This window comes from Eschrichtius robustus, chromosome 14 (assembly GCF_028021215.1).
Source record: "Eschrichtius robustus isolate mEscRob2 chromosome 14, mEscRob2.pri, whole genome shotgun sequence".
NCBI classification, from domain to species: domain Eukaryota; kingdom Metazoa; phylum Chordata; class Mammalia; order Artiodactyla; family Eschrichtiidae; genus Eschrichtius; species Eschrichtius robustus.
The window spans coordinates 24,019,954-24,040,464 of record NC_090837.1 but is presented as its reverse complement, the minus strand read 5'-3'; the positions used below and the strand labels follow the sequence as shown (position 1 = coordinate 24,040,464).

Below are 20,511 nucleotides of genomic sequence, written 5' to 3'. Positions count from 1 at the left end.
TCTCATCTGTAAAGCCTTCATTCATCCATTCATTCACCCATGAGTCACTGAGCTCCTACTATGCCCCAAGCACTGTGTGAGGCTCTAAGAACCAACACTGTGCAAACGTGAATGGCCCACAACGTCCAGACTGGGTCTGTTTTCATCCGGTTAAGGATTAAATTCCTAATTCTAAAAGTGGACAAAATTAGAGATTATTTGACCTCCAAACAGGTGGATCTGTACCCAGTCTCATCACCAGTCATAAAACAAGAGCCAGCCTTGTTGCCATGGCCTGCCATCACCAGATCTAGTTGGGGAAGAAGGGGGGATAAAGGAGTATGGTGGTCCCTAGTCCAAGCAGCATGAAGGCAGCATTTGGTGGTGGAGAGCCAGGTGTGGTCCCAGTGCCTGTGGTTCCTTGAGAAGCCTGGGTCCACCTGGCCAGTTGGGAGAAGGTCAGCAATTCCACCAGTAGGTTCCTGAACGTGTCACCCCTTGGCAGGGAGCAGTGTGTGTGTCCAGATCCTCAGAGACTGGTTGGCCCTGGCTCAGGTACCAACCTAACCCTGCCCAATTATATCTCTGAAAGCCAACTGCACTCTGCCATTACAAATATAGCATCTGCATCCAAAATTCAACCTTGTCTGTGACAACCCATTTTTACCTATAATGGATCAGAGCTTGCTCCCTGCCACCAGCCTAGGTTCAAATCCTGGCTTTGCTCCCTAGCGACTGTGTGACCTCAGGCAAATTGCTTAACCTCTCTGTGCTTGCTTCTTCATCTGTAAAACAGGGATAATAATAGCACCTACCTTATTAGGTTATTAGGAGGAGAAAATGAGTTGATACATGTAAAGCACTTAGAATAGTACTTGGTACTGTAGACGGTGGGTAAGAATTTGCCATTTTTGATGACCATTATCATTTGAGTCATAGACTTCTGGCATTATTTAATGACGAGCCCAGTCTGGAGATCAACGGGTATAAGTCTTTTTGCAAAAGTTGGGGCAGTGGGATGAGAGGTCCTGATTCGCAGAAGAGATTGTGCTGGAGACTCCCTCTTGGTACTTAACTCTTCACTCCCCTGTAACAGCATCAGACACCCACACCTTGGCCATGGACTCATGTGGGCAACACTTGCTCCCTCTCTTCTAGACACTGAACGTGCCCACGTAATTTTCTCTGGCTAATGGGCTATTAGCAGACATGATGCAGGCAGAGGCTGGAAATGTGCTTGCCCCTCTATGTGTTACTGACAGCTACTGAAATGTGGAGGCCATTCTTTACACAGCATTATCATGGTAATAGCTAACTGATACATCTGACAAGGCATTGCCAGCAAAGGATTCTGGTGATGATTATAAGAAAGAATGCATGCAAAGTGTTTAGTATAATGGTAGACACATAGTAAACCTTCAACTAACCTTAACTATTTTCATCACATCCTCATCATCTTCATCAGTATACCCTCTCCCCACAGCTAGAGCCAAGGTTCCTTTCCCCTAACTCGAGGTCACGTACCTTTCAAGGACCTAGCACACATCTCCCCCCTGCTTCCCAGCCGGCCTCTCCTTGATGTTCTGAAGAAATGAGAAAGAAGTGTTAAATTTGTTCTTGGCTACTTTTCCTTGCAACTCCCAGAGGCCCTGCTTACAAACTGAATCAGTTATCAGCTAGTTAGGCTGGCGGTCCCCGGAGGTGCCGCTTGAATACAGATAGGGACCCATGCATTATTCAGTGCGAAGACGGGGAGAAATGAGCAATGCGTCCAAAGCCAGAACAGCAGTGGCAGTAAGGGAATAATTAGCGAGCTGTCACTTGTCCCTGTCACTGTTTCCTCCCTTAACACATGAGGGAAAATAAAAAAATTTAAAAAATAAATTTTTTTTAAAGGGAGAAGAAAAAAGGCAAGGAAGATCATCTTGCTTCTCGAGGCAGCTGGTAGGTTAAAATGTGACACTAAAGGAGCTTGAAGCAAGGGCTCGGGTTCAGCTCACAAAAGCCGTGGCCTGAGGACCTCCCCCCAATATTTTATCGAACTCCCCTTTCTGCTTGATGATTCATGAGTGCTGCCCCAGCCTTCCAGTCAGATTTGCTGCACGTTTCCATAGCACTGGGAATTAATTTCTCCCCTCTAAGGAAGAGGTGGTGGTTCTGGGAGGGGGCAGGGGGTGGGGAGGAGACGTGAGGGGCAGAGCCACCCAGGCCTGCAAAGGTTTGAGGTGACCTTCCAGGAGGACACTGGGATGAGGTTGACGAGACCTGCGCTTGGCTCGTTTGGGGACTGTGAATTTGATTATTCATGAGTTTACGCTCACAGAAAGAAATCATTTTGTTGCGTGATTCCTCATCGTTTCTTGTGGAAGCTATTTTTATTTATCTATTAATGTCTTGTTAGAATTTCTTTTTTTTTTTTTTTTTTTTTGGTGGTGTGTGCCGGTTGGTTTGCCACTTGCGGTGTTGAGCCAGACGGGTAAGGGTCTGAAATGTGTTGATGGTGAGGCCAGTTTTCTCAACGACTTCCCCTGCCTTTTCCCTTGGAAGAATAGCAAAAAGGGTGGGGCGGGGGAGTGCGTTGTGTCGCAAATATTTGTTTGTTTGATTCATGCCTCTGCTTCCCGTTAGAAATGAGCTGGTTACCTTTGCGTAGGATCGTTGCTTTCTGCAGTTTGGACTGTGTGAAACTCAAGAGGATGGAATGGAAATTCTTTGCACAAGTAGAGTCAGAAAGAGGTCATAGGAGGAAGCAGGGCTTGAGAAAGGGTATAAGGCTAGATGATACTGAGGGACCTTCCAAAATTAGGACCCAGTAGGAGGCAAGGTTGTCCTTGTAGGACTCCCAACTAGTAAACAAGTCACCCTTCCTCATAAAAATCTCAGCTTCCTTACTGTGTAATAAGGGTCACTCAGGGATGGAAGATTTGGTCCTGAAAGCCCAGAGAAAAATGAAATTCTTTCATGAAGCCACTACCCCAGATTTAGTAAGTCCATGGCGTGTGTACCTCTCCTCCTTTACCCAGTGCCCAGGGCAGACATTGCTAATCAATCCTAGAACACTCAACTCAGGGCAGCCATCTAAGTATCCCAGACAGCCACTTAGCATGCAATCAGAGTTACCACTGGAACTGAAGCCATGAGAACTTTTATCAACATGCCTGGTTGTGGGAAAGGGTGGATCCTTAAGGGAGGAAGGCAGAATGTCAAAAGGAATGGAGTTAAGCCTTGCACTAAAAGATCATGAGTTCCGGATTAGAGAAACGAGAGTGTGAACCCCAGTGGGAACTTAGTAGCTGTGTGATCTCAGGCAAATTTCTCCAGGACCAGGGCCTCAGTTTTGATATCCAGGAAATGGGTATAATACTAACTCATTGAGCAGGATCCAATGAGACGCATGCCAAACACAGAGCTCTGTGCCATACGAGCTCCCTCAACCCGTCTCACCCTTTCAGACTCTAGACTCCTTTGCACACGTCATTCCTGCAGCCTGGAGCATTCCTTCTTCCCTTGCTAACACCTACCCAGGCCGAATGCCACCTCCCCCTTGGGGCTTTCAGGAGCGAACCATCTCAAGTCCATGCAGGGTAAATTACAGCCCCTCCACTCACACATCCTCTCTACCATATTTTTACATTTGCTGTGCATGTTCAGAAATGAATGACCAATTTAATCTGTTCTCTCCCTTCCTTACTAGATTGGAGGTCCAGGGGATAGGTTGGGAGATTTTGTCACCTCTCTGTCCCCAGCAGCCAGTGTAGAGGTTGACACCTGGAAGAGATCCAGTAAAGGTTTATGAATAAAGGAAGGAATGATTTGCTGTGTGTCTCTGGGCAACCTCAGCACCTCTCTGGGCCTGATGTCTGGCATTCAGCCCAAGCTTAGACTTAGAGGTGACCTGGCTGTGTGTAGGGGGTTCCAGAGCCCTGGGGGCACAGACGGGGGATGCCATACTGATCAACCTCCTCGTTGGCTCTGTCACCAGCTCTCAGCGTCTCGAAGCTCATGCTGAGGAGAAAGGTGGGGACAAATTGACACAGGAGAATTATAGACCATTGGTTAAACTTTTCTTGATTTTAATTCTGCAGTTGTCTTTTAATATTTTGTAGCTGATTAATTTGCTGGGGCGGGAGGAGTAGTCTCAGATATTTTTGTGAATCCTTGAAAAGTGTTAGGAAAGAGGTCATGCATTAGAGAAGATGTGTGTGCTGTCTCCCTCTTTGTACCTTCTCTCTGTGCCTCTCCTTCTCTCTGCCTCTCTCTGTCACTGTCTCCTATTTCTGTCTTACTGTCTGTGTCTATTTGTCCATCTACACACACACACACACACACACACACACACACACACACTCTGAGACTTTAAAAGTAAATGATGTACATGACTTTGTTCCCGACACTGTCCCTTCTTGACAACTTTCTCCATCCTCCCTAAAGTGGCATACATCCATTGGGATCCTGCCTCCCCACCTTCCATCTTCCCTTCCTTCCCTTTGCTTTTCCACCCACTGGGCTCAGTAAAGGAGAGAATTCCCCCCGAGTACCAGGATCTGCTTCAGTCTTAACATGTGGCCGAAACAAACACCCTCATCAGAAGGTTGCTGCTGGATGATGGAGCCGGGGAGGGAGAAAGAGGCAGGTCCAGCAAGAGCCATCGTCAAGAGGGAAGAAGTGAGGAGCTGGCAGCTGGTAGGCCAAGAGCTTGGCTGTAACTGGCAGAGCCTCGGGACAAAGGATTCAGCAGCTGGGGAGCACAGCCCTCCCCACAGAACCTGGGGATGACCAGGGATGCGGCACAGAATTGGCTGGTTCTCCTACAGGGTATTGGTCCCTGGGGCCACCACGTCTCCCGTTCAGTTGGTATTTACCGAGAACACCCTGCTTCCTGTGGGGAACACTCTGCTTCCCCTTGTGTAGGATGACTCCATGTGGTTCCCTGACTTACTTGATCCTTTTAAATACATTTTAATAAACCTTTTTATTGAGATGTAACTTAATTATCATAAAGGGTACCAATATGAAGTGAAGAACTCAATTAAGTTTTGCATGGGCATACCCACCACCCAGGTCAAGATGTAGCCCATTTCCAGACCCCCAGGCAGCACCCTCATGTTCCTCCCTGTTAACACCTGCCCTGATATAACCACTATCCTGACCTCTATCACTTCTCACCTGCCTCTGAATCTCGTATGAATAGATTTATCCAGTGTACACTCCTTGGTATCAAACTTTCCCCTAATGTTATGTCTTCATCTTGTTGTTTCATGAATCAGTAGTTTATACTTTTTATTGTTGAGTAGTATTCCATTGAATGAATATATCACAATTTATATCTCCATTCCACTACTGATGGGCATTTGAGTTGTCCAAATAAAGAGCTGCTATAAAATTCTATCTTGTGTCTTTGGTGGTTACAAGCATTTTTTTTCCTGTAGTTTATATATCCAGGACTGGAATTGCTGGGCCAAAGTATAGCACATGAGCATATAGCATAAATGTGTGTTTAGCTCTAGTAGGTAGTGCCATATGTTTTGTGAAGATATATATATATATATATATAGCTATATCTATCTATCTATCTATCTATCTATCTATCTATCTATCTATCTATCTATCTATCTATCTGCAGTGGCTCCAGGCATATTTTATTGCTTAGAATGAGAATATATTTTTAAAAGTGATTCTATCTAAAATTAAGTTAAAGAAAACTATGAAGTCTATAATAGTACTGGTGACAAGGTAACAGTGGGATGTGACAAAGACCATGGAGGCAGCACGCCCAGTGGCTGATATTCAGGGGCCCCTGGAGTCCCAACTCATTTATTCAACATGATATTCAAATCATTATTCAACACATACTTTATTGTTTTAGTTCTCTTATCTGTAAAACAGGGGCGATGAAATACCCCCTCCTGGGGTTTAGTGAGGATTAAATGAGTTGGTGGATGTAAATCCCTTAGAACAGCACAAGGCACAGAGTCAGTGCAAAATAATGTGAGCTATTATTGTGGTTGCTGCTTTTTGAACACCTACTATGTTCCAGACAATAAGAACCCTGTGGATGTCATCTCACTGAATCCATATAAGCATCCTGTGCATTTGGGGGATGGGTGCTTTGTTTTCATACCCATTTTACAAATGAGGAAACTTGAACTCAGAGAGGCTGAGTCCCCTGCCTGAGGTCACACAGCTCATTAACAGTAGAGTAAGAACTCAGGTCTATGTGGTTCCAATGCCCATATTCTCCTTATTACCCCTGGAAGAGAGTCACTTCTTGGTCATCAGCAAAGCAATCAACTTTTGCAATGTTTTATCATCAGGGATTGATCACACGTAATTAAAAATCCAAATATAAATCTCACTATCATGGTAGGGAATTACTTTTCCCTCATGTAAAAAAAGTCGGAAGAACGGTGTCCATGATGCCATGAGAGATCCAGGCTCTTTCTAGCTGTTGTGCTACCATCTTTAAAGCGTGACCTGCATCCTAATGCTCTCAAAATGACTGTTGGAGCTCCAGCCATCACACCCTCCATCCAGACTAGAAGAAAGGGGGAGCCTGATGATGAAGAGATAAGCGATAGCTCAGATTGCCTTCTTTACAAAGGGAGGTTTTCTGGAAGATACACCCAACAACAATTTCTTCTACTTACAAGTTTTTAGAAGTTGTCACATGGCCGTCCTACATGCAAGTAAGGTGGAAAAATGTAGTTTTTTAATTGGGAAAATTATTACTCATCCTCTGAAAAATAAATGTTCTCTAGATAGAACAGGCAAATAGATATGTATGGCCAACAGTATCCCAAAGTACAAATATTAACCCGGGGATCCTGGGTTCTTGTTTGATTAGGCATAGAAAAGGATAATAACTATAAAGTCACAATAACTCCTATGGTCCTGTGTGTGTGTATATATAATAGAGATATACAATAGATATTATGTAAATATTGAATTATTATGTACCTATATTCAATTATTATTCAAAATATAAATGTTAGAGGCCCAGGGAGAAGGAGTTGCGTATTGAAGATCACAGAGTAAATAAGCAGCAACCTCAGGAATTGAGTCTCTGTCTCTGGACTCCAAGTCCAGTGCTCTTTCAAGTATCCCAGGCTGTTTTTTCCCCCCCAGACTTGGTACTTTCCTTCCACTTCTATCCCAGTTTTTGACCTTGCATGCAATGTAATCATTAGTGTAGATGACCAAATAGTTCTGGTTTTCCTCCCTTCCAGAATATGCAGTGTTGCACTTTCTGCATCCCTGCACTGGGGTAAGGACATGTGGATAGTTCTGGCCAATGAACTAGGGGGAAGAACGGATGTGTATGAATTCTGGATGATATAATAACCCATGCAAGACCTTTCACAGCTCACTTTTCCCTCTGGCACTCTGACCAGCAACTTTTGAGAAGGTGACTTCCCATTAGCCTGGGTGCCCAAATGGCTATGATGAGCAGAGCTTCTTGCCAACTTGAGATGAGCACAGTATGAGCAAGAAACAAACCTTTGCTGTTTTGAGCCACTGAGAGCTGGAGGTTGCTTGTTACTGCAGTGTAACATCTTTTATTCGAATGATACACATAAGCTTCACGTTTCTTTTACTGAATTTCAGATTAAGTTACCCAAACTGGGGTCGTGGTGCTGCTGAGAACTTCTTCAGCTGTGCTTCTTATGGGCAAGTAGGAACCAAAGCACCATACAAAATTGGAATAAGAGGGTTTCAAGTTCTGGTTCCCAATACAGTAGCCACTAGCCACATGTGACTACTTTGATTCAAATTAATTACAATTAAATAAAATTAAAATTCAGTTCTTCCTTGACATGAGCCACATTTCAATGCTCAATAGCCACATGAAGCTAATGGCTACCATGTTGGATAACACCGATATAGAATATTTCCATTGTTGTAGAAAGTTCTCATGGACAGTACTGGTCTAAAGTCTTACAAGTTGAATCCATCTTAGAGCTGAGAAATAGTGGAGTCTTAGAAAGATGGGATACGTCACCTTAGAATGTTGGCATCTTCGTACAATGGACTCCCAAGATAGTCTTGTTCATGGAGTGGAACAGCACTCCTCCCATCACCTTGAAATGACAAATGTTACCATTAAACCATGGCTACCTACAAGGTGGGGATTGGGGGTCACAGAAGTATCCAAGCCTGGATAAAGAGGCAAGCAAGTGGCAGAGCATCTCACCTTTGGACCCATCAGGATCAGCCTCCATCCATGTTAACCAGAAGACCTGGTGCCCAGCGTTGGTCAGGAAACCCTTAACAGGCTTTGAAGGAGCGATGCAGGAGGAAGAGAGTTTTCTCATGTGAGTGAGGTCAAGGGCAAGATAACTAACAGAAGACCCTGCAGCCAGCCGATCACTGGGTGACCATCACTGGATGACCTCAAGAGAGTTACTCAACCACCATGAGCCTTGATTGTCTCATCTGTAAAATGGCAATAATAGCTTGTATTTATAGAGCCCTTATTCCTGCCAGGCGACTTGCCAAGGATGTCATATGCTTCATCTCCTTTTTTATCCTCACGATAAACTCAGAAAGCCGTTCTAAAATTACTTTTCTCCCTGTCTCTCTCCCACCACCACCCCCCTTTTTTTTAACGATTGGCCCCGTCTCCCCACGTTGAACGTGAACTGCTAGAAGGCAGTTCATCCTTTAATCCAGAGCACCTGGTAGAGAGCAGATAATAACGGTTTCTCTTTCTCACTCTTGGGGAGAACGTGAAGGTGAGTCTGAGTGAGGTGCCAACCATTTCCCTCTTGCAAGGCAGATAGTTTTACTTCTCCCTGGTTATTTCCAATTCACGTCTCCTTTAGGGAACATGGGAAAATAACTTGAGGATGGTCATGGTCATACAAGCAGATGGAATGTGTGTGACCTCGGGGCAGGAGAAATTAAGAGCTAGGCCCAATTATCCACTCCTTTTTTGCCCCACTGCTAGGCACATGTGCTGTGGAGGTACCATAAGATTGAAGCTCCCTGGATTATTGACTTGCTGTGTAAAGGACAGCTCCTGGAGAGACACCCGAACTCACCATGGACTTTGTGAGAACAAGAAGTAGGCATTAGGGACTTCCTTGGTGGTGCAGTGGTTAAGAATGTACCTGCCAATGCAGGGGACATGGGTTTGAGCCCTGGTCCGGGAAGATCCCACATGCCGTAGAGCAACTGAGCCCGTGCACCACAACTACTGAAGCCTGTGCACCTAGAGCCCGTGCTCCTCAACAAGAGAAGCCACCGCAATGAGAAGCCCGCGCACTGCAAAGAAGAGTAGCCCCCGCTCGCCGCAACTAGAGAAAGCCCACGCACAGCAACGAAGACCCAACACAGCCAAAAATAAATAAATAAATATTTTAAAGAAAGAAATAAACATTGCTTTGTTAGGTCACTAAGGTTTGGGGGACTTCTTGTTACTGCAGCACAGTCTGACCTATCCTGTCTAATACAACCAACTTTGAATCCCCTTCATCCTCCCTAAGCCCCAGGGTGCTCCCACCTGGCACTCCAAATCTCCAGCATAGGATGGCTGATGCTTGTGGTCAATAGAGGGTCCCAGGTGGTCTGGACTGGGCCATCAAATGTACATTACAAAGCCTAGGCCACTGGAAAGGACGCTGACTCTCCTTATCTCCTCATAAGCAGCTAGCTCTTGGACACTTAAAGTTGCTGGGTCAAGCACTATTATTTGACTTTTTTGATGCACTTTATGTGGATAACAAGGAAGTTTTCCAGAGACCATGTCTGTTTTTGAAGCTATCTCCTCTCTCCTTGGAATGAAGGAAGACAGTAGAAAGTTTGCTCCAATGGCATGTGTCCTGGCCATGTGCTGGTTCTGTCCCGGCATTCCGCCCTTTCCCTGAAAGCCCTGGGTTCTGTATGGAGATACACAGGCAACCATAAGTAGGAGCAGGAGCATGTGACCCAGGAGGAGCCTATCAGCACGCCCCTCCTTCTGACCACAGAGACTAACTCAGAGGTGGGCCTGGGAACTGAGCTGTTCAATCAGGGTGGATCTCAGGGCTTTGGGGGCAGTGCCCAGACTAAGACACTCCCTCTCCTCCTTGCTGGGTGGGAACACAGGAGCATGTGCTTATGAGCCCTGCAAAGAGCCTGGGGGTAACCAGACTGAGAATGAAGTTGACACTGTGGGAAACAGATGACAGAAAATAATGGTGTTCTTCATGGGTGACATCCTTGAACTGCTGGACCAAATTTCACCTGATAGCTGAAATCTCCAACTTTTCTGTTTCATGAACCTAAGACCCTTCATTTTAAAGCTAATTTGAATCAGATTTTCGATTACTCATGACATAAATTGTCCTAATTGGTACACCCCTTATACATCAGGGGACTAGACCTCTGTCAGTATCCTAGAGTTAGAGACCCCAGAGACATGAGATTATCCTGTCTGAAGCCAGGAGAGATAAGGGACTCATCCAAGTTCAATCAGGAAGTCCCAGGAAGTTCCTGGCTCCTGACTGCCCAGAAGGGGAATTGTGCTGGATGTGCGCGCATATTTGGAGAGACAGGGAGGGAGGGAGTGGAAAAGAGAGTCAGAGAGAGAGAGAGAGAGAGAGAGAGAGAGAGAGAGGGATGCTCCTTTTGCAGGAGTGAGTGCTGGCTGCCTGTAGCATAAATACATGCAAATTTATTCAGAGAAACTCTGCATGGCATGGGCAGATATAAGCAAAGTAAGGAGGAAAATTCATCTCAGTCCCAGGGATTTTACCTCTGACAGGGTGCTCCTCAAGATGCCTGTGAAACCCTCATTATTCCTCTTCTTTTCTCCAACTGGCCCCCAAGTCCTGGCTGATTCTACTTGAACACCCATCTCTCAAATCTGCCCCTTCTCACCAGCCCTGCACCAGTGCGCTGGGTCCTGTCTCATGTGCTCTCCAGGGAGCTCTTTCTCCAGTCCCTGCCCTGGGCTTCCTGTCTCCAGATTTGTCCTCTGCACAGTAGAGCTTCCTAAGGTGCCAATTGGATGGGGCCATGTCCTTGCTTAAGAACTTCCAATGGCTGCCTGTCATGCCCAGGACAAACCCAAGTTCCATATCCTAATATGCAAAGGCACTTCCTCCTTTCTGCCCCACGGGTCCTGAGCTCCAGCCACACACCCCTCTCCTTTTGTTGAATCTTTGGGTGCACCTCATGCCACAAGACTTTTGTGCATGCTGTTCTCCCTGCTGGAAATGCCATTCCTTTTGGCATCTGAGAAAAGCTTCCCTCCTCCATAAACCCAGTTCAGAAGTCATTTCTTCTGTAACATCTTTTCTTATCTTCTCAGACGTAATTACTCTGTCCTCCTGTATATAATAATGTACAATAATATGTAATAATTCAATAGTATGTAATAATCATAATAGTAAGAAGTGCTAACTATGGCCCCAGCACCATGCTAAGCATTTGATATGGGTGATCTACCTCATCAGATACTCCCAATATCCCTTCAAGGTAGATATCATAATAATTATTACCCTCTTCTGCCATTTTATAGACAAGGAAATCATCATTTGGTGAGATAAAGTTGTTTGCCCATGGTTCCACAGCTAGAAGGAAGCAGAGCCCTTGCTCTAACCCGTTACATCATTCCACCTGTAGGTTATATTTTTAAGGTGATTTACAGTTTATTAAGCACTTTTACATGTATTAAGTTATTTGAGCTTCATGATGACCCAGAGAGGTATATGTTAGTCTCCTTCACTTAACCATGAGCTTTATGAGGGCCATGTCAGTTTCTTAGTCATTTGTAACCTTAACATTCATCTTGAAGGTGTTGGATGGATGGATGGATGGATGGATGGATGGATGGATGGATGGGTGGATAGGTGAATGGGTAATGAGTGGGTGGGTAGATGGGTAGATGGGTAGATGGGTAGACGGATGGATGGAGGGATGCACAGATGGATGGATGAATGCATGAAGGGACAATGAATGGATTGGTAGGTGGATGGGTGGATAGGTAGATGATAAGGTGGTTGGATGGATGGCTGGATGGATGAATGAAGGGATGGATTGGGGGTGAGAGTTATGGAAGAATGGATGTGAGAATGGTTAGAAGGATGAAGGGTTAGCTGGCTGGCTGGCTGGCTGGCTGGATGGATGGATGGTTGGAAGAATGAATCAGTGGACGAATGGTCAGACAGATGAAGCAGTAAACTCCAGTAAACTCCCCACTGTCCATTCCAATACTTCTCTGAATCTGGGTACCACATTTGCCATTAGAGCTTTGTGAATGAGCCTAGGGATGCAAGCCCGCTATATTCCAGCCATCTTCTCCCCTTCTTCCATCCAGCTCCCTGCTCACTGCAGAGGAGGTAATGTATTCTTTTGGAAAGGCTGTCTTTCAGCATCTCATCTCCATGCAGTGGCTGGGCCTAGCACCCTGTGTATTTGCGCTGGCTGGGGCATTGAATTCTCTGAAGACGGAACGAAAACAAGAGACTCAGGACTGGCATCTCCAACTCCCCGAGGGGGAAGGAGACATCCCATGCCACACAGAGCTCCACATCCTCCCCCAACCACCGTCGTCTGCTTTCTAAATAAACCCTGAGACGGAGCTGTATGGGGTTATAAATCAGCTGGAAATCAAATGCTAACATGTAAATAAATTGCAAATCAGCTGAGAAATTGGTTTCATTTTGAGACGATAAAGCACGTTTCTCCCGTGCTGATTTTGTAAGGCGCCCCTTAAGAACTGTAATATTTCTGTGTGGTAATGATAAACATTAGCGAGTTGCTTTAGAAATGAAAAAATAGACAGCCTCTGGGGATTTGAAAAACATATGCACTTCAAATTTGAAAATCCAATTTAACTGTCCGTTATAGGGAGAATAAAAAGGTAAGGATAGGATAATTTTGTAGTTACACAGCATTTGACTAAATCTGATTCCACGATGACAGGCACACTTTAAAAGCTACAAGTCTGAATGCGAGGAGACAGCAAATCATTTATTTATGATTGTAATCTAGCTCCTGTCTCGCAAGTTAGCGACTGAGCCGCTTGCTCCCTGGCTACGGACGGCATGTGTACACTTGTCAGTGAGCACTCTTAAAAACACTTCTCATGGAATTTCTGGGTTCGGGAGGAAAAAAAAGATCATAAACGAGAGAGAAGACAAAAGAGATCGTCCTTGTCAAATTTACCCAAACAGGCAGATGTTGAAATTGCGAAAGTTTAGAAAGAAACAAATCTTTTTTGCTCCTTAACTTCTGCTAAAGCAACTATGAAAAATGTGTATGTGTGTGTGTGTGTGTGTGTGTGTGTGTGCAAGCGTGTATACATGCTCACATGCGCATGTACTTTAATGCAATGCTGAACACACCCAGGGCGGAGACTTTGCAGTTGGAAAGTTCACCTTGCAAAACTTCAACTCAGTCGATTTTCCCACGGAATGTTGTCTTCAGTCCTATTGTCAGCATCTCTCTGGTGACGTCCCTCTGCCCTTGCTGCCTACACCTATGGGGGCCCTGCTCCTGCAGTTAAGGTGCAAGCTTGTTTTCTCAAAATAGGACAGGGTTTCCCCAGAAACACACTTGGAAGGTGCTGGAGGTCTGACATGGAAGGACAGGTCAGAGGGGCTAAAAGAAATGCAGTCTTTAAGTCCCCACACTTCTCCAAACCCTGGACTCCATCAATTACATAGTTTTCATTTTAACCAAGAGTCAGCCGTACATGACTTCCCCATGGGAAGAGCTCGACCCTTTATGTGTCTGGGATCTCGAAATCCCACCATGCTGTGAAAGATGGCAAGTTACTATACCCATTTTACAGATGAAGAGACTGAGGCTCATCCAGGTTTAAGTTGCCCAAGATCACAAAACTACCATGTGGTTAAGCCTAGAGCTCACCCGCCATCTGTTTTCATCTTGCGCCTGTCCTATCTGTAACTACATTCATTTACTTGTTCAGCCAAACAAATATTTATTGAATGTTTAATATATGCCAGATGCTGCTCTAGGTCGTAGGTATACAGCTATGGGTAACAGACAAGCTTCTGCCTGGGTGGACCTCCTAGTGTGTGGAAGGCTCTGGAAATGAAGAAAAAAGAAAAGGTATTAGATAGCTTCCATTAATAAGTGCTATGAAGAAAAGCAGATGCGGGTAATAAAAAGAGGGTGATTTGATGAAGAGTGATGACTCTAGGTAAGGGGTCAGGAAGGGCTCTCTGAGAAGGTGGCAGAGGAGGAAACCTAGGTGACAAGAAGGGGGCAGCTCCCTGAAGATTCCGGGGGGTGGGTGGAGGGCATTCAGGCAGAGGGAATGGGAAGTGCAAAAGCCCTGGGGTGGGCACGAGCTTGGGTTTGTTCAATGAATAGAAGGCATACAGGGCAGCTGGAGGGCACTGTGGGGGGCAGGGCTTGGTGGGGTGCTGTGGGAAGCTGACAGGGAGTCTTAAGCCAGGGAATATAGCATTTAGCCTGTGTAGCTGCCCCTGCAGGAACCCTGTACCCGGCACTGAGTCAGTGAAACGCGTAATCACTGTTAATAGACTGGCCTGTGTAAGATGAAGCAGAAGGCAGGCCCAGCTCCCGTCATCAAAATCGGCTTTTCTTGTCCATACAGGGCTCGAAGCACCCTGACTCAGACTCACGGAATGATGGCGGGGATTTATTCCCACTCATCTGGAGGTAAACTCATTTTTACCAGGGTGCCATTCAATCAGCAAATCAGAGAGAGAGGGAGGAAAAAAACAAGTTATTTCTCGTTCATGCAGAAGGGGGATGGATGGAAGAAAAACTCCAATGGGTAAGTGGATTCTTAGGGTGACCTGCAGTCTGGGTGTGGCAGGCACATGATTTCTTTTGGGGGCGGGGGGGACTCAAAAATTAAAACCACACATGGAAATGTCCCTGTCAAGTGTGTTTAGGTAACAACAGAGGAAAAGGATTTGGGAGCAGGACCGCTTCTGTGTTCAGAAATCACTGAAAATGTGGTCATGCCAGAAGCTGTGATTATTCAAACGACTATTTGCAACAGTAATAATAAAACCAGGATTTATTGAATCCCCTGCTCTGTGGCAGACCCTGGACCTGGGGTTTCACCAGCAGCACCTACAATTATGACAACAGCCCTGTTGTGTTGCTGCTTTTATTATCCCAAATTCGAAGCTAAGAAATTGAGTTCAGCAAGGATTGCAAACTCGTTAAAGATCACACAGATCCCAACAGCCGGCTCTGGATTCAAACCCAGCCTGTCCAGCTCCCAAGCTGGCCTCTTTCCACTCTTGTATCCCTACCGACAAGGTTCCATTTTTTGACACCTTTGAAGACGCATTGCTATAAATAAATATATGTACAGTTGTTGAGAACATCTGGCGGCCCATCAGACAACAAGATCTTTCTCGTCCAGGTGGTGGTGGTGATTGTTGTAAATATCAGCTACTGACCCACTGGAATCTGTAGGATCTGGTTGTGATTTTCCCTGTGCTTGGTCTTTGCTTGTCACCCGCAAAGTTTACGCGAGATTTGTTCAGAATTTCACGGAACCAGGCAGAGCCTGTGTGGAGCTGTCAGATGAAATAATTTGTCAGTGATGATTGTGTGAATTCGTAAATATTTATGAATTCACAAGTTATAAATGTGCAGCTTTCGGGAGGGTGGAATTTGATGCTCACCAAGTCACAGATTACAATGAATATTTACAGAAACCCCAATCTAATATTAGTTCTTTGTGCTTACGAAAAAGCTCTTCTTCAGATTGTAACCCTTTCGGGATCAAGTGACTGAAGGAAAAGAAGGATAGCGCAAGGAATCATTCCCCCAGTAGAGATAAAATAAAACCATGATACATTCCATTTGTGTCACGTTTAGGATTCTCACCGGATTCGCACATCTTTATGGCTCTTGCTCGCTGCTCTCAAGCTGTTTGTCAAATCGTTTTTGAACTGAATTGGATTGAAAAAGCTCAAGATGGCAGGGGGTCAAAAGACCAATTTTTTTAGTTCTTGCGGAGTGACCTGCCTTTTCTGAGGTCTGGAGCAAGTCTCTGAATCCCTCGGAATCCGTTTCTACAAAGGGTAGCATTTTGCAAATTTCATCCCAGACGTAACCACCTTAATAACGCTTCCTTTTAAACACGGTTGTCGGGAAGGCACTGAGCCCGAGGCTCACTCTCTCTTTGTTAAAAAATATTAGTAAGCATTGGAGAGGTGTTAAAGACAGAGTGACATCAAGATGAAGCTTTCTCCTTGATGAAGTCAGAAGAAAATGAATGAGAAGTCAAAATGGAATGAGTTTCTTTCTGTTCATGAGAAGCCACACAGAATAGCATATGGTAGTTGGGATGGAGACCTGGGGGCCCAGCTGCTTGTGGCTCCCTAGCCATGTATGACCTTGGCCAAGGACTTAACTCTCTAGGCCGCGGTTAACACATCTGTGAAATGGGGATGATAATAGTACCTACTTTTAAGGATTGATCTGACTGGGATAAAGTGAACTAATATCTGGAAAGCACCAGAACTAGCAAAAGATAAATGTTCTATCTGTGTTTATTGAATAAATACATGAATAGGGCCTAAATCCACCCCCTGTATTGTGTCATCATGAGGATATAAGAAGAGGCAGCGAGGTGGGAGCCCTGGGTGTCTGATCTCATTGAATGGATGGCCCTAGCCAGTCTCTTCCATCATCTGTAAAATGGATGAGAAGGAGGGTTTCAGAGGGGAGAGCTGGACTAAATGACCTCTATCTTACAGGGTCCATGAGCAGCCCAGGACCTGGACAGGCTATGTTCGCCCATGTATAGTGCCCAGCAGGACCTTTTGGGAAGCAGCCTGCAGCCCACTTCTGGCTTCCTCAAACCCCGTCCCATCTGCCAACCCCAGTCCAGTGCTCTGCTCCCGGGAGGGCAGAGCTTGGAAAGACTTCATCGTGGCCCTAATGAAACTTTTCTCAAAGGCAGCCGTGGTTTTGAAAAGAAAGACAGTCACCGTCAAAGCTGTTTTCCAAACGGGAGTTTTCCTACATCACAGATCAATATGGCTTTGCATCTTTTGAACAGCTGTAAGACCTCAAGCCTCAGTCTCCCTATCTGCAAAATGGGGGCAAGAAATTATTATCTATAATAATTAATATCTATAATAATAGATAGCCCTACAAGGACTCGTGCCAGTGAGCCGCCACCTTCTTGTGTGGGTCCAGTCTGTGCACACAGGAGGCACAGGTACCCATGGAGCTCGGTCGCAGAGCTGAACACATCTGGAGAAGCTCTGCCCAAAGGCACCCCTGGGGGAGGAGAGGACCATCACCTTCCTAAGCTAGAATCCTCTTGGTGAGCAGGGAGTAGGGGGTTGAGGGGCAGATGGGAACAGGCAGAAATTAATCATCTTCTGTCTTCCTAAAACCTGAAGGAGGATAGTTAAATTATCTCTGAAACACTTAACGTGCCGTTTGTTTGTTTGTTTGTTTGTTTGTTTTACAATCCAACTATCTTCCTTTCATAGATATTATTGCTCTCATTCTGCAGATGGAGAAACCAAGGCACAAGTTTTTGAGGCATAACTAGCTGTTGCGAAAAAGCAAAGCCACACAGATCTGGGAGACTCTAACAGCCAAGAATTTCTCATGATGTGCATCCCACATGGATGTTTTTCCACCTTGTCTTCTAATGGTAGTGGTGAATATGTGTCCTGCCAGGCAATTTTCCAAGCACTTTATATGTACTGTCTCATTTTATCTTCATGACTGCTGAGAAGTGGGTACTTTTATTACCTTCAGCTTACATCCATGGCAGCTGAGGTTCAGAGAGGTTAAGTAAGTAGCCGAGGGACACACAGCTGGAATGTGAGGAAGGCAGGATTCAACTCAGGGTCCCTGGGACCCTGAGACAACATTAACAATGAGTGTAGCCAGGGCTGTAAGTCTTCAAGGGTTGGGACCGCTCTGCCTTCATGCCCACATCCAACACAGAGCCTGGCACAGAACATGCACTTTGCAAATATTTGTCAAATGAATTTTTTAAAAATGCACTAGTCTCCTGATCCTTAAAAATCTCAACTTATAAACAGATATGTCAGGGAGCAATTATTCACATTACTCAAGATGTCTTCATTTTATAAAAAGGATTTACATCAGAGATCCTTTAAATAGCAAGTCCTCCAGTGAATTTAAAAATATGTTTCAATTTATAGCTCAGGATTACACACATACTTTCAGAAGCCCTCACGTGAGTAATGGAATCTGGCATGAACGTCATTCATTCATCTAGCTTTTCAACAAGCAACTATTGAGCACCTACTATGTACCAGTTCTCTTTAATGAGCCTGGGATCCAGCAGTAAACATCATGGCCCCAGCCCTCAAGGGGCACCAAGTCTGGTGGGAAAGGTGGAGAAATAAACACATGAGTGTTCCAACTGAGGAATGGATTGATGTTTTGGGAAAACAAAGGAGCCTTCTCTCCAGGCATGCTGGGTAAAGAGACTTCCCTGAAGAAGGGCAACGTGAGCTGGGCCTTGTGAGATGAATAGGAGTTCACCACTTAGAAATAGCCCCTGTTTTGAACAATTTTCTCAATCTTGAGAAAATTGTTTTTATATATATTCAAGTCCATAAGCAATATTGTTTCCAGGCAAGTGTGGTTGTGTCTCATCCTCATGTCAATATTTTCATACAATTTATTTCGGTTGATTCTCAAAATCAGAACAATATGGTGAGATGAGAATGGCATAGAACTTTCCTTTTGTGTTATTTTATTAAAAAAGTAAAGCACACACACTATAAAGAATACAAGCAAGTGAGACCCCAATATGATCTCTAATTCCCACCCCCAGCATATCCAAAGTTAATAGTTCTATGTATATCTTTCGAGGTCTCTCTTTTGGTGAATGTGTAGTTTGTTTGAAAAAAGAAAAAGTTTCCACGTCTTGCAACCAGCTCTTTCAAAAATTATGATATAACACAGGGAGAATATCTATCTATCAATATGTCATTCAACATTTTTCTACAGCCAGTCTTTAAATGGCTTTGGGCTTTGCCATTCATGTATATATTTTCTGACTAATCCCCTAGTGTTGGATAACTAGGTTGTGTCCAGTTGCTTTCTCCTAATGTAAGTAATGCTGTGTGGAACATCCTTGTAGCCACATCTATGTCGTCATATTCATGTTCATTTTCTTTACCACCTCATCCCTGCCAAGTAACATCAAAGAATAGGCAAAGGGTAAGGCTTTGAGGGCAGGAGGCATGATCCCCATTTTACAAGAGAAAAAATGGCTAGTCCAGGTTTCCGGAACCAGAGTGAGGTCTCCTGCCTTGTCAGACCCAAACCTTCCCCTCCCACAGGTCCATCTGGGTCTTCTACCATCAGAGGAAAACCAACTGCACATCCTCCAGAATCCTATGAGTGGGAGAAGGATTGGGCAGAGAGAGAAGGAGATATGAATTAATGCGGCATGGTTTGTTTTTGTTTTTGTTTTTTTCTGTTCTGATCCTGCTTTGGGGCCTGGAGATGCAAACAGAGAAAGCTTGTCCAAACAGAGGCAAGCCCATGCAGTGTCTCACCCTCCATCCCAGCCTGGAGGTCACCTGGCGATTAGAGGGGTGTCGCCTGAGAATCCCTTGTCAGACGCACAGGCTGGTCTGTTCAGGCAATCAGACAAGCAGTGCTTACTGGGCTTCTGCTGATGGTGGTGCTGGGAGGAGGGGCAGCAGACGGGCAGAAGGCTCTGTCCCAAACGGCACCTGAGACCTTGCAGGGGGCTGGAGGTGTGCTTCTGCCCTAGACTTCAGTTTTCCCGAATATAGACAGGGTGTGGCGTGTGGGGACTGGCAAGGCTGGGGGTGCAGCTTTCCCAACATGAGCCCCAAGTCCCAGCTGGGACATCTTAGGAAAGTAGCTTAACTTCTCTGAACCTTCTTTAGGTCAACAGAGACTTGAGGGTGCCCCGCTGTATGTAGATGGGCACTGTTTCCGGGGCTGGGGATGCAGAAGTGAACCAGCAGCCACAGCTCCCTGGGAGCTCCCGTCCCGGTTGGGAGACTCACAGTGAACAGACGGCTGCTTAGCAAATGACCAGGCAAGGAAGCTGCCGATGGTGATAAGCGCTCGGAAGAACAGAAACCCAGCAAGGTGATGGGGAATGGCTGTGGGTGGGGGCACAGCTTTAGATGTGGGTCTCTGCGAGGCCGTCATACCTGAGATGAAACCGTGATAAATGGCAGGGCACCGGGAGGGGCTGGGGAGCTGGCGTTCTCCATCCTGGAGACACACGGGTATCAACCAGGGAGCATAGAAATGCTCGAGCACAGGCCCCACCCCAGGGAGTCTGATGTAATCCCTCTGGGGCGGGGCCTGGGCATCAGCATTTTTTAAAGCGCTACAGAAGGTTCTAATGTGCACCCAGGCATAAGAAGTAGCGATTTCAATTTCCGGGACTTTTCAAGCAGGGGGAGCGACAGAGGCAAAAGGCTCGGAGGTGAGAATGGGTTTGTCCTGTTTCTGGAAAGGGAAGGAGAAGGGCAGCGTGGAGCACACGGAGCGGGGCGGGGTGGGGCGTGGGGGGACGGGGTGCGGCCAGGTGAACGC

At 45.6% G+C, this 20,511-nt stretch overlaps 1 long non-coding RNA gene across 4 annotated transcripts in view; it reads left to right on the top strand.

Moving 5' to 3' along the window:
- The window catches only part of LOC137776261 (uncharacterized), a 370,431-nt gene extending 354,601 nt beyond the window's left edge, over nt 1-15,830 (top strand). For 3 of the 4 annotated variants that reach the window (XR_011076189.1, XR_011076182.1, XR_011076184.1), the window contains one exon: nt 14,552-15,830. This is a non-coding gene — a long non-coding RNA (uncharacterized lncRNA). Of the gene's footprint in view, nt 1-1,875; nt 2,087-14,551 lie in introns of those variants that run through there. The other variant, XR_011076183.1, reaches the window with a different exon arrangement.
- The last annotated feature ends 4,681 nt before the right edge of the window (nt 15,831-20,511 follow it).